The sequence below is a fragment of the Psammomys obesus genome, unplaced genomic scaffold (assembly GCF_907164565.1).
Source record: "Psammomys obesus unplaced genomic scaffold, mPsaObe1.curated_primary_1811, whole genome shotgun sequence".
Lineage (NCBI taxonomy): Eukaryota > Metazoa > Chordata > Mammalia > Rodentia > Muridae > Psammomys > Psammomys obesus.
The window spans coordinates 12823840-12835854 of record NW_026592118.1 but is presented as its reverse complement, the minus strand read 5'-3'; the positions used below and the strand labels follow the sequence as shown (position 1 = coordinate 12835854).

At 40.9% G+C, this 12015-nt stretch overlaps 1 protein-coding gene across 1 annotated transcript in view; it reads right to left on the bottom strand.

Moving 5' to 3' along the window:
* Positions 1-12015, bottom strand: part of Rheb (Ras homolog, mTORC1 binding) — a 43440-nt gene that overhangs the window by 21806 nt on the left and 9619 nt on the right. The gene's annotated exons all lie outside the window — the stretch shown is intronic.

Genomic DNA, 12015 nt, shown 5'->3' with positions numbered 1-12015 from the left:
ACTAAATACAAACAAAGCCCAAAGCAAAAAGCCAGGAGATGAAGAAACTGAAGATATCATGGTTTACCACCCATCTTAGTAATTTCAAAGGTGAAATAGAATTAATTTGCTTTCTATGAGCTTAACCAATTAAGCTATTACCATGTAAATGTTTTTTTTTGTGACATTCTTAAGTATTACTAACCAATAAGCATATGCAATAGTCAGGGACAATCCTTTACAACAAAAGAGCAGGAGCTGGAAAGATGGTTCAGTGGTAAAAAAAAAAAAAAAAAAAAAAAAGCAAGCAAGCAAGCACTGGCTGCTTTTCCTGAGGACCCAGGTTTGATTTTCAGCATTCACTTAGAGGCTGACAACTATCTGGAGCCTCTTTTGACCTCTTTGGGTGGGCAACAGGCACATCGACTGATAAACACACACATATGCAAAACATTCATAATCTGAAAATAAAAATCTAACTAGAGAACTAAATGAACAGGCAAACAAAAACAGAAAGATGGGCAGGTGCAATTCCTGAAAATTTTCTTTTCTTTCAGTAATTAACCAATGCATGTATACATTACATGGGCTATGAAAGCCAAAGGACAGTCTTGGACGCTGTCCTCGTGTACTGCCCACCTTTTCTCTTTTATAGAATACTGGCTGGACCAAGGCTCTACCAGTCTTCCACTTCCCCATACTCAGGATTACAAGTGCTTGCCATCACAGTTGCCAAAGACAACAAAACAAAAAAGAAAACTGAGGGAATTTGCAAAGTACTTTACCAACTGAGTTGTTTCCCCAGACCCTCCAATTATATATATATATATATATACACACATATTAATTAAAAAAGGATTTATTTATTATGTATACAGTATTCTGCCTGCATGTACTCCTGCAGGCCAGAAGAGGGCACTAGATCTCATTATAGATGGTTGTAAGCTACCATGTAGTTACTGGGAATTGAACTCAGGACCTTTGGAAGAGCAGCCAGTCTCCAGACCCCAATTATATTATTAGTGTATATTAGTTAAAAAAATACAAAAAATTTCAAAATTACAACATTCATGTTAATATGTATATAATGTACTTTAATTATACTCCTACCTCTTCTCACTCTCTTGTCCCCTTCCCACCTCTTGGTAGTCCCCTTCCTCTTAAACAGTCCCCCTTCTATTTTCCTATCTCTCTCTCCCTCTCCAACCCCTTTCAGTTTTCAAGACAGCTGTCCTGGAACTTCCTTTATAGACTAGGCTGGAACAGGGGCACAGAGATCTGTAGGCTCTGCTCTGCTCATTTTGGAATGCTGGGTGTGTAGCATCACCCAGGACAAGAAAGTAAATCCTTTTAGTTTCGTTTTGTTTTTAAATACAGGGTTTCTCCATGTAACCCTGGCTGCCCTGTAAATTCTTAAAGTAAGCTTTAAATGCTATGCTGTCCCTGACACCTGCTGTCTTACTTCATGTGTGCTTTTTTTTTTTTTTTACAGATGGCTGTCACAATGTTACTAAGTTATCAGCTTTTAAAAAGCAATCTGAAAAAAACTGTCACACAAGCATTTTATTTAAAATACTCCTTTAATATGGAATTCTGTTCCAATGGTGGGAACAGGCCTAGGGATGTCCAAACAACTGGTGATGAATTCCACAGGATCACCAGTACAGAACTTGTATGTTGACATATCAAGCATTAGAACTTTAACTTCTTACTCCCCGACTGCTTCCTTAATACTTCCTGGAACATGTTAGTACAGGGTCCATAACTCATGAAGACAAGCAGAGCCTTGATTATTTGTTAGGAAGCTGTATGTTGCTCATGACACTGCCCCACTCTTCTTTCAATCCACAGAAATTATTACATGTCCTCTACAGGCTTGCTAGGTTTAACCCCCCCACCCCCATAGGCATTTCAACTCCAACTCTATACTGCAGGTAGGGGTGTGCTTCGTGTTCCCTGCATCAAACTCTGAGTTGCACAGCTCACAGGCTGGGGAGTATCTTCACACCAATGAGCTATAACACAAATTAACTCACAAAAAGTAGCACCACCACCCACGGGAAAGACAGAAAACCTCCCAGTTGGCACTCATTTACTCCCCACCAGTGGCCCAGTCCTTACTAGTCAGGATGAGCTCCCAATTCCATCACGGCACAAAGAACCAGAGCTGCCAGCTGAATCCACTTCTCTGAGCTAGCTCATCGATTACCCTATGACCTTCTCAGGTCCAGTGACCACTGTTCTCCTCTGCCAACCTCCTGCTGCCTTGACCTCTTTATTCCAGCCACCACCACTCCCAGATTTCTGAGTGTATGACTCATTCTTGTCATTCTGTCATGAGCACAAATGTCAGTTCTCCAGAAGACATCCTGAAAACCACCCCACCTAAGGTAGCACCTGTTCCTAACAGTCCTCCTGTGGCTATTTGTCATCTCTTCTCAGCACTCCGAGCTATCTGGAACAGTCACCATTAGTCCACTGAGATCAGCCTGACACCCTGCAGACACTCATTTTAAATGAACAAAACCGAGGCTCAGGCCTCATCTCTTCTATTCAGATAGGTTAACAAAACAGTTTCATTAGCATTCACTGGCACTACTAAATCATGGATCTGACCATAATACAACAGCAGCTCAGGAACTACAAAGCTAAGTGGATTGTGTCCAAATGAGACCAGGTTAGACATGCTACCAATGAACAAAGACAGCAAGGGGAAAAAAATCCCTCTTATGTTAGTAAAGCTGACAAGTTTGGAAAAAAAATCTTTTTAAAAAACTCATTTCCTTATTTCATGTTTGAATGTTTTGCCTGCAAGCCTATGACTTCAGAGGTCAGAAGAAGATCTTTGATCCTCTGGAACTGGAGTTACAGATGGTTGGTGAGTTGTCACGTGGGTACTGGCAATCAAACTCTTCCTTTGGAAGGGACAGCAATTAGTGCTTTTAGCCACTGAGCTATCGTTCCAGCTTTCCCCGCAAAGAATAGTCTTACTTATATATATCTACATCTAATACAACCAACTGGGGTTGGAGAATTTTTAAAAATTTTTTTATTAATTACAGTCTATTCACTTTGTATCCCAGCTGTAGCCCCCTCCCCTATCCCCTCCCAATCCCGCCCTCCCTCCCTCTTCTGCGCTCCTCCCCCCAGTCCACTGATAGGGGAGGTCCTCCTCCTCTTCCATCTGACCCTAGCCTATCAGGTCTCATCAGGACTGGCTTCTTTGTCTTCCTCTGTGGACTGGTAAGGCTGCTCCCCCCTCAAGTGGAAGTGATCAAAGCGCCAGGGAGTTAGAGCATTTTAATTAGAAAGAATGAAGAGAAAAAAGTCCTTATATTTATCTATTTGCACACATGCATGTGAGTGCAGGCATGCACATGGCAAAGTACTTGTATTGAGGCCAGAGCAACCTGAGAAGCTGGCTGTCTCCTTCCACCATGTGAGTCCCAGTAATGGAACTCAGGTTCTTGGGCTTGGTGAAAAAAGTGCCTCTACCTGCTGAGTCATTACTTCTGCTCAAGACGTTTCTTTCTTTCTCTCCCTTGGTGGCCCCCTCCCCCCTGCCAGGGTTTCTCTATGTAGCCCTGGTCTAGAACTTTCTTTGTAGACCAGACTGGCCTCGAACTCACAGAGCTCCACCTGCCTCTGCCTTCCAAGTGTTGGGATTAAGAAAAGCATGTGCCACCACCACCACCACCACCCAGTTCCAGACATTTCTTAAGAGGCCTTAAGGTACTTTACTCTTAGGAGAGGACAGTCTACATGCTTCCTAACAAATGGAAAGTTAAATGGTCTCCAAAGTTAAATGGTCAAAACATACAAATTAAAAAAAAAAAAAAAAAGATTACAAAGTTTTGTTGTTGCAATTTTAGATGTAGAGCTAGATTAAAATAGTGGAAGAGAGTCAGTTGTGGTTATGTACACCTGTAATCAGCATTCTAGAGGCTGAGTAAACAGGGAGGAAAAAGGAGCTCGAGAAGATAAAAAATACGCTTATTTATACATAAATAAATATATTATCTGAGAACTTCTTACATGTACACAATGTATTTCGATCATATCTACCTCCTCCCACCATTAACTCCTCCTGGGTTTCCCCTCACTTCTCAACTCTAGGTCCTTAAAGAAAAATTCCCGAGTCCAATCAGTGCTGCCCAAATACATACGGGTATGAGGCTACCCACAGAAGCACAGTCAACTTACCAAGGACCATACTAAAACAAAACAAAACAAAACAACCCAGACCTGACATCCCCACCCTGCAGCCACCAGCTATCAAGAGCTCCTGAGCTGGGGTCTGGGATCATGTGCTAGAATGCTGATTTGCTTGATCTTGTACAGCTCTTGTTTGGGCAACCACAGCAGCTGTGAGTTCCTGAAGGCAGAGGTCCTATCTGTCTAGAGACAGTTTTGTATCAGTCTTCGCTGACCTCTGGATCTTAAATCTTTCTTCCCTCTCTTTCAGACGTTCCTTGACTCTCCCGGGGACAGAATGTGATAGATATTCCATTTATGGCTGAATGCTCTAAAGACACTTATTCTCTGCATCTTGACCAGTTGTGAAGAGACACTCCATTTAAAAAACACTTCTTGTTGCATATTCAGAAGTCCCTATTTTCATTCTAATGAGGAAAGTTAACCTGATACAGTAACAAGTCATTTTGGTAAAGGTAGATGAGGTAGTCTAGCCAAAATCCCAACAAAGAGCAGTCCATTACTATTGTCCTGAGTAGTCAGCTGGGTAACAGAATTTAAACCCTAGCTCTTTAGGGTGTTAATTCAATTTCTCCTTCCACCTGGCCCCTGGAGGAAAGGTATTATTCATTAGGAGAAATGGAGCTCTGAGCAGCTGGGTCTCCCTTGGGTCTCTCCTCCCTTGGACTTTCCTCCTTAGGGGGAGATCACTAATTACTGAAACCATGATAGGAAGGATACACTTAGCTGTTCTGCTGTCTTCATTAGAGAGTAGAACAGTAGACAACAGTCAATTAAATCTCCACTCATCAACACAGAATGGTCATCCTTGTCACTAAAACACAACATCCATGTTCAGCCCTGCTATTGCACCTTAGCTTCCAGGGATACCACTGAAACAGCAGTTTGGCTCTTGTGGAAAAGTCAAGTTCTGTGCGTAGTATAATGGCAGCTACTAAATCAAATTATATTCTTCACCATGACCACCTTTTACAATTACCCCTCACAATACCTAACATTTACTTTGGCTTTTGTTTCTAACAAATGTAGATTCTAAAAACACTAGCTACTTGCCAAAGACAAGTCTGCAAAGATGGCCATGATCTAAATTTGTGCAACCTGAGGGGGAAACAATCTTTTTTTTTTAAAAAAATAGGGTTTCTCTTTGTGAATCTCTGGCTGCCCTATAACTCAATTTGTAGACCAGCCTGGCCTCAAACTCACAGTGATCTGCCTGCCTCTGCCTCCCTGAGTCCAGGACAGCCAAAGCTACCCTGTGTCAAAAACCAAATAATAAAGTAGTTGTCTTTATTTTTAAAAAAACAAAAAAAACAAAAAAAAAACCACACACACAGAAAAAAATTTAATTCTCAACTTTCACTACACAAGGACACCACATTGGTTTGTGTTCGTTTGTTCACTTGTTTTGCCACAAGGGCCTGACATACCTACAGAACTGCAACTGTCTGCTCTTCCTGTTACGCATTTGCTTCAACTTTCACTCCTACTTTCAGCAGTTATAGTCAGAAATGCTTCAGTAACCAAGGTTAGCTCGCACACCATCTATTTTTGTTCTACTTCTACTAGCTGTATTTCTGTAGTTCCAAGCTTTCGAACATTGCATTCATCCTTCAGTAAACTTTAAAGGTCTTTGTAAAAGAAACAGGAACTGGTACTGCCGGATAGTACTGGCTTGAGTGACCTTATAAGGCAGAGAACAGTCAGAAGCCCAAAGGGACACGCTCCTTAAGTGTTTGAGGCAGGAGTGGCACACGGAATAGAACAAGTCAGAGACACAGGAACCAAGTTGCCCACTAGAAATATAGGGTAGGGAGAGTCAGAGGCTGATGAAAAAATAAAGACGGGGTAATCTGGAGGAAGGAAGAAAAACCCAAACATTATGAGCCTCCCTTTATATTCTTAGACAAATGAAAACTCCACTCCTGAGACAAAACGGAGTGATGGTCAATTTGGTGGTATCAGTCACCTAGAAGACGTAGCCCTGGTTATACCCATGAGGGTGCTTTTGAGGATTAACTGAGAATGTAGTATTCACCCTGCCTGTGTGCAGCACCATCTCATTGGCTAGGGTCCTGAATGAGTAAAAGAAAAAAAGGGCAAAGCCCCACTGAGCACAAACACTCATCTTTCTCTTCCTGACCACAGATAACATGACCAGCTGTCTCACATTCTTTCCCCCTCTCTTCCACTACAGACTGTGTCCTAAAATTGTGAGCCAAAATAAATCTTTCTTTCCTCACAAACAAGGAAAATTACTAATAAAAACAGCCAACCTGATCTACAGTGTGAGTTCCAGGACAGCCAAAGCTACACAGAAAACCCCCAACTCAAAAAACAGAAAGCCAAGTGTGGTGGCATGCTGTATAATTCCAGTACTAGAGAGGCAGAGACAGGTTATTGGCTGCAGTTTCCTGGCTAGCTGACTACCCATTCTATTTGGCAAACTCTAGGGAGTGAGAGACCCTGTCTCAAAAAATGACAAGGTGGATGGGGAGTGAGGCGTGTGTGAGTGACACCTGAGGCTGGCTTCTGAGGTTCATTTGTAGAAAGGCATCTTTTGAAACAAGTTCTTTGCCTAGCACATCTTAAAAATATATCAATGTGAGTTTCAAGTAAAAATGGAATAATTTTGCAATTTTTACAGAGCAAAACAAACAAAAACCAATCCTTTATGTCTATCGTCATTCCCCATTTCTAGGAATCCACTCACATCACCTGTTAGTGGTGGCTGGATGGGAGGCAGGAGGCAAACAGAGAATACTGATGATAAGGTCTGTAAAACATTCTGATTTCAGAAACATTTTAATTAGTAGAAATACAACAGTGGGTGAAGGCTTAGGATTTGAATTTAAGATTACGGTATGAATCCCATGAGATGAAAGTTAAGTTCTTCAGGACTCCAAATATGGCAATATCATGTATAAAGCATAGCACCTACCAAATATTCAATACATGGTTATTAAATTCTAGTACAGAATTCCCTGATTTTCCTCAAATTATAACCAATACAACTTGAGAGGGGGAGAAAAGTTTGTCCAGGAACCTACAACTATCAAGGCTAAAGTAGTATTGATATAAAACAGGCATTAAGATTTAAGGAGCAAAGAGTCTAGAAAAATCCATACACAGGTTTGATGAACTGACTTTTGGCAGATGTGCAAAGGCAAGTGCTGGGATTGTAAGTGTGTGTCACCACGCCTGGCTTAAATAAATAAAAGGCCTGCCCGCCTTTCTTCCTTGGCAGGGTCTCATGTTAGTCTCACCTCAAAAAAGGATGACCTTGAGTATCTGATTCTTCTGCCTCTACCTCCCAAATCCTGGGATTACAGGAATGCACCACCTGATCAAATTTTACGTGATGCTGAGGGGTGGAGCCCAGGGCTTTATGCTGGCAGGCAAGTACTCTAGCAACTACAACCTCAACCCAAACTGTTTAACAGAAAACTCACGTGAGACACTGTTTTATTAGAGTTTGCAAAACACTTTCACATGAATCATCTCACTTGTTCTATGAGTTAAGTGGACATCATCTTGCTTTCTCACACCCATTCCTAAACTTTAAAAATAGATGTTGCTAGGGGCTAAAAAGGAGGGGGTGTGTGTTAAAGTATGGTTATCATTTGTGATAAATACAATACAAAATAAGTAAAACCGGTTCAAAAAAATTATTCATTCAAATACCATTGTGTGGGGGCTGCAGAGATGGTTCAGTGGTTAAGAACACTGGCTGTTCTTCCAGAGGACCCGGGTTCAATTCCCAGGACCCACATGGAGGTTCACAACTGTGTGTAACTCCAGTTCCAGAGGATCTGGCATCCTCACACAGACATACATGCAGGCAAACCACCAGTGCACATAAAACAGAGACCCTGTCTCAAAATTAAACACACACACATACACACAGTATACCAAACACTACTATAAAAGGCTTCTGAGGAGAACAAGAATATATTTAAGCATGCCTTACATGAATGACTGAGTTAATAAAATGAGGACTTTTATTGTCACAGTTATTAAACTAAAAGGGAGAAAAAGTGCTGTTTAGGAAGGCCAGGGAATTGATTCCCTCAAGATTTCTGAAATAGAGTATTTATCCTCTAAGATGACTTACAAATAAGCCAAGATAAAAAGACAAGTAACAGACTTGATAAACTACAGAAAATTAAATATCTGTCAATGAAGAAGAATAAACATTTCTAGATTTGGTCCAAAATAGGTAGGCAAGCTATGAGTGGGCAGGAAAAAAGAGCCCCTCCTCCCAAAAAAAGGAGGTCGGCAAGGTAACTCAGGATGTAAGAGTGCTTGCCACCAAGACTGAGTACCTGAGTTCCATCCCTGTGACCCACATGGTGGAGAGAACTAACTCTTCCAAATGGCCCTCTGATCTCCACATCTGTGCTGTGGCAAACACATACAGGTTAAGAAAAAAAAAAAAGACAAAAATTAAAACACTAGTTTTGATGTATTAAACAACATAAAACTGAAAAATTCTTAAAATACCCATTTGTCAGCTAAACATAATCACATTTACAAATAAATTTCTTAAAATGTTATTTAAAAAAATCTACACCAGATAGGTGTGGTGACATAAGCCTTTAATCCCAGCACTCAGGAGGTGGAGGCAGATCGATGGATGTGACAGAAGTTCGAGGCCAGCCTGGTCTACAAAGAGAGTCCAGGACAGCCAAGGCTACACAGAAGTCTCAAAAAACCAAAACAACAACAACAACAAAAACTATAACCAATTTTATTCTAACATCAATTTACTTCTCTAGACACCTTTGCTGTTCAGTACTGTCCAGGAGCCACACGGAAACAATGGCTATCTGAAGACTAGCAGGTAGCTCTGGCTCTGACATATGCATATAAAAGTTTGGAGATTTAGTATGAAAAATACTTTTAAATTTTATGTTGAAATAATATTTTGGACATAGTTGGCTAAATTAAATCTCACTGGTTTCCTTTTATTTTCAACTGACTATGAGAAATCTGACATTACCTATGCTGATACTGTATTGCTCTTGGTCAGTGATACGCTGTAGGCCTCAGGGGACAGTAGTGTCCTATTTGTATAAATCCTTGGTTGACATTAAAGAACCAGAAGAGGAAAACATTAGTTCCCAGCATGGCCACCTGTAACAGAGCTGTGAGGTTATTGCTAGGATCTCTATAACCAGAAGGCAGGCAGACATGATTTGGTAGGTGTAAAAATGAATCCTTTCCAGCCTCTAGCCCTGGTCCTGACAGTGCCACTTCATACTAGCAGCACACAGATTACACTAACAGTCCTTACCAGAGGCTGGTCCCCTCGGACACCCTGTACTGACTGGCTCACAACTCTTTCTGATTCTGCTCCTACCTGCCTCACTTTCCCACAGTACAAGAGATATTTCTGGAAATGTAAAACGAATTATGGTCCAGGGCCAAATTTGGCTCAGAATCTGTTTAGTTTTTGTATAGCCTATGAGTTAAACGCAGGTTCACATGTTTTTCTACCTTTCAATGGCTGCAAAAAAAAAAAAGAAAAAAAGAAAAAAAAAACAACAACAACCTAGTATTTTATATCAAAATATAAGATAAAATTCCAATTTCAAACCCATGATATAGTTTCACTGAGACACAACTATAGCCATTTGTTGATGTACTGTCTTCCTCTGCTTTTACACTACAAGGGCAAAGCAAAGTAGTCACAACAGGAGGCATCTAGCCTGTAAAGCTTTAGGTTATTTACTATTTGGCTTGCTGCAGAAAATCAGCCAATCCCTAGTGTAGATGCAATATAAATTTTAGACTATACTGCCACTTGAATTTTGTGGGCCTTCTCTCTAGGAGCATTGCTGTGAGTTGGTCTGGCCTTATGCATTCAGTTGTTAAATACTGGTCCCCAAGATCTGGGTACAGTCCAGACTGGCCATTCTCACAAATACTAAGTGGTGGTAAACTCTGCTCACCAATATTCTCTGACTGATTAAATGAAGTTGCTGAGAGCTTAGGTTCCTGGGCTTGGGGTCAGGTGGGGAAATAAGGGTGGGGAGGGAGAAGCAGAAGAGGAAGTAGGAGAGAAGGAAGTCACCATGGAACAGTATGGATCATGAACATGTGGCCTGATGGAACAGAAACAGCCCAGGCAGGAACAATTATGGCAAGTAACTTGGGGTGTGTAGCTGGAAAATAGCAAAATAGCTCAGAGAGTTGATACCTGCACAGTTATGGTGCTTTAAAGCTTTTATAAATCTAAAAGGTCTCTGTCTCAATTATTCAAGTATTTGGGAACAGGTAGAGAAGCCCTCTAGAGTTCAATATCCCCCCCCCCCCCCCCCCCCTTTTTTTTTTTTTTTAGTTTCTCAAGACAGGATTTCCCTGTGTAGCCCTGGCTGTCCTGGAGCTCACTCTGCAGACCAGGATAGCCTCAAACTCAAGAGATCTACCTGTCTCTGCCTCCTTGAGTGCTGGGATTAAAGGCATGCATCACCACTGCCTGGCCCAGGAGCATTCTTAATGATGTTATGATTCAAATCTTTATCCAGCACACAAATATCAGCACCAGACATTTCTCTTTGTATCCAGGATCATAAAGCACATGGCAGTTCCCTAAATCACACTAAAGAAGCTTCTCAACAGATGGACTGGACAATGCAGATTATTTTCCCCACTGTCACTCATGCCATGGAGATTAGTCATCATGAGTGAACTTTTGGTAAGTGTGTGTGTGTGTGTGTGTGTGTGTGTGTGTGTGTGTGTGTGTTCTGACAGGCTCTCGTTGTGTAGCTTTAGTTTGGAAGCCACTGTATGGGCGACTAGGTTGGCCTCTAACTCAAAAGATGCACCTGCCTCTGTCTCCAGAGTCTGGGACTAAAGGCATGAACCACCACACCTGGCACTGTACATTTTAATTCAGTCACTTATAAAAATTATGGACAGTAAAATGAACCGATAGTTTAATCTCTTTACAGTAGGTTTCAAATATAGATTTTAAAACCAGCCAGCCAAATAGGAGCTTCCAAGACAGGGCTCAGCACATAGAGCAGACTGTGTTAAATCAGTTTACCCAAATTTCATCTAAGACCCACGTGATGGAAGGGGAAAAAAAAACCCTGATTATCTTAGGTTGTTCTCTGACCTCTACAAGCACACCATGGTGACTAAAGGTGTATATGTATGTACATGTTCCCAGACACACACAATTTAAAAACATTCCTGCTAAATATCAACTAGACACATTAATATAAAAGACATATACTTAGAAAAGTATTAAAGGTAAAAGCCAATACTTGCATTCTGTGTACAAATGATTGATTATGCCATCATGTATTTAACATTCAATTCTTAACTTTGAAAAAAATTGTTTCAATTTAACAAAATTGTTTAAAGAAAAAATCAAATCCATCAGGAGTCTCTACAGACAAGCACAACAAAGAGAAATGATAGGTTGGGCTCAATACAGGGTACATTACAGTTAAGAACAAAGCCATCATCAGGACATGTGGGAATTTATTTCATCAAGAGCCCATCACTCTGCTCTGACTATCCACAGGAAAATGCAAAGGCTAGAAACTTCGTGGTCTGAACTAATTTAGATTTAAAATTCCTAGCCAGGTATGGTGGTGCATATCTTTAATCTCAGCACTCAAGAGGCAGAGGCAGGCAGATTGTGAGTTCAAAGCTAGATTGGTCTACGTAGTGAGTTCCAGGACAACCTGGGCTACGCCAAGAAAAGAAAGAAAGAAAAAGAAAGAGAGAGAGAGGGAGAGAGAGAAAGAAAAGAAAAGAAAAGAAAGAAAGAAAGAAAGAAAGAAAGAAAGAAAGAAAGAAAGAAAGAAA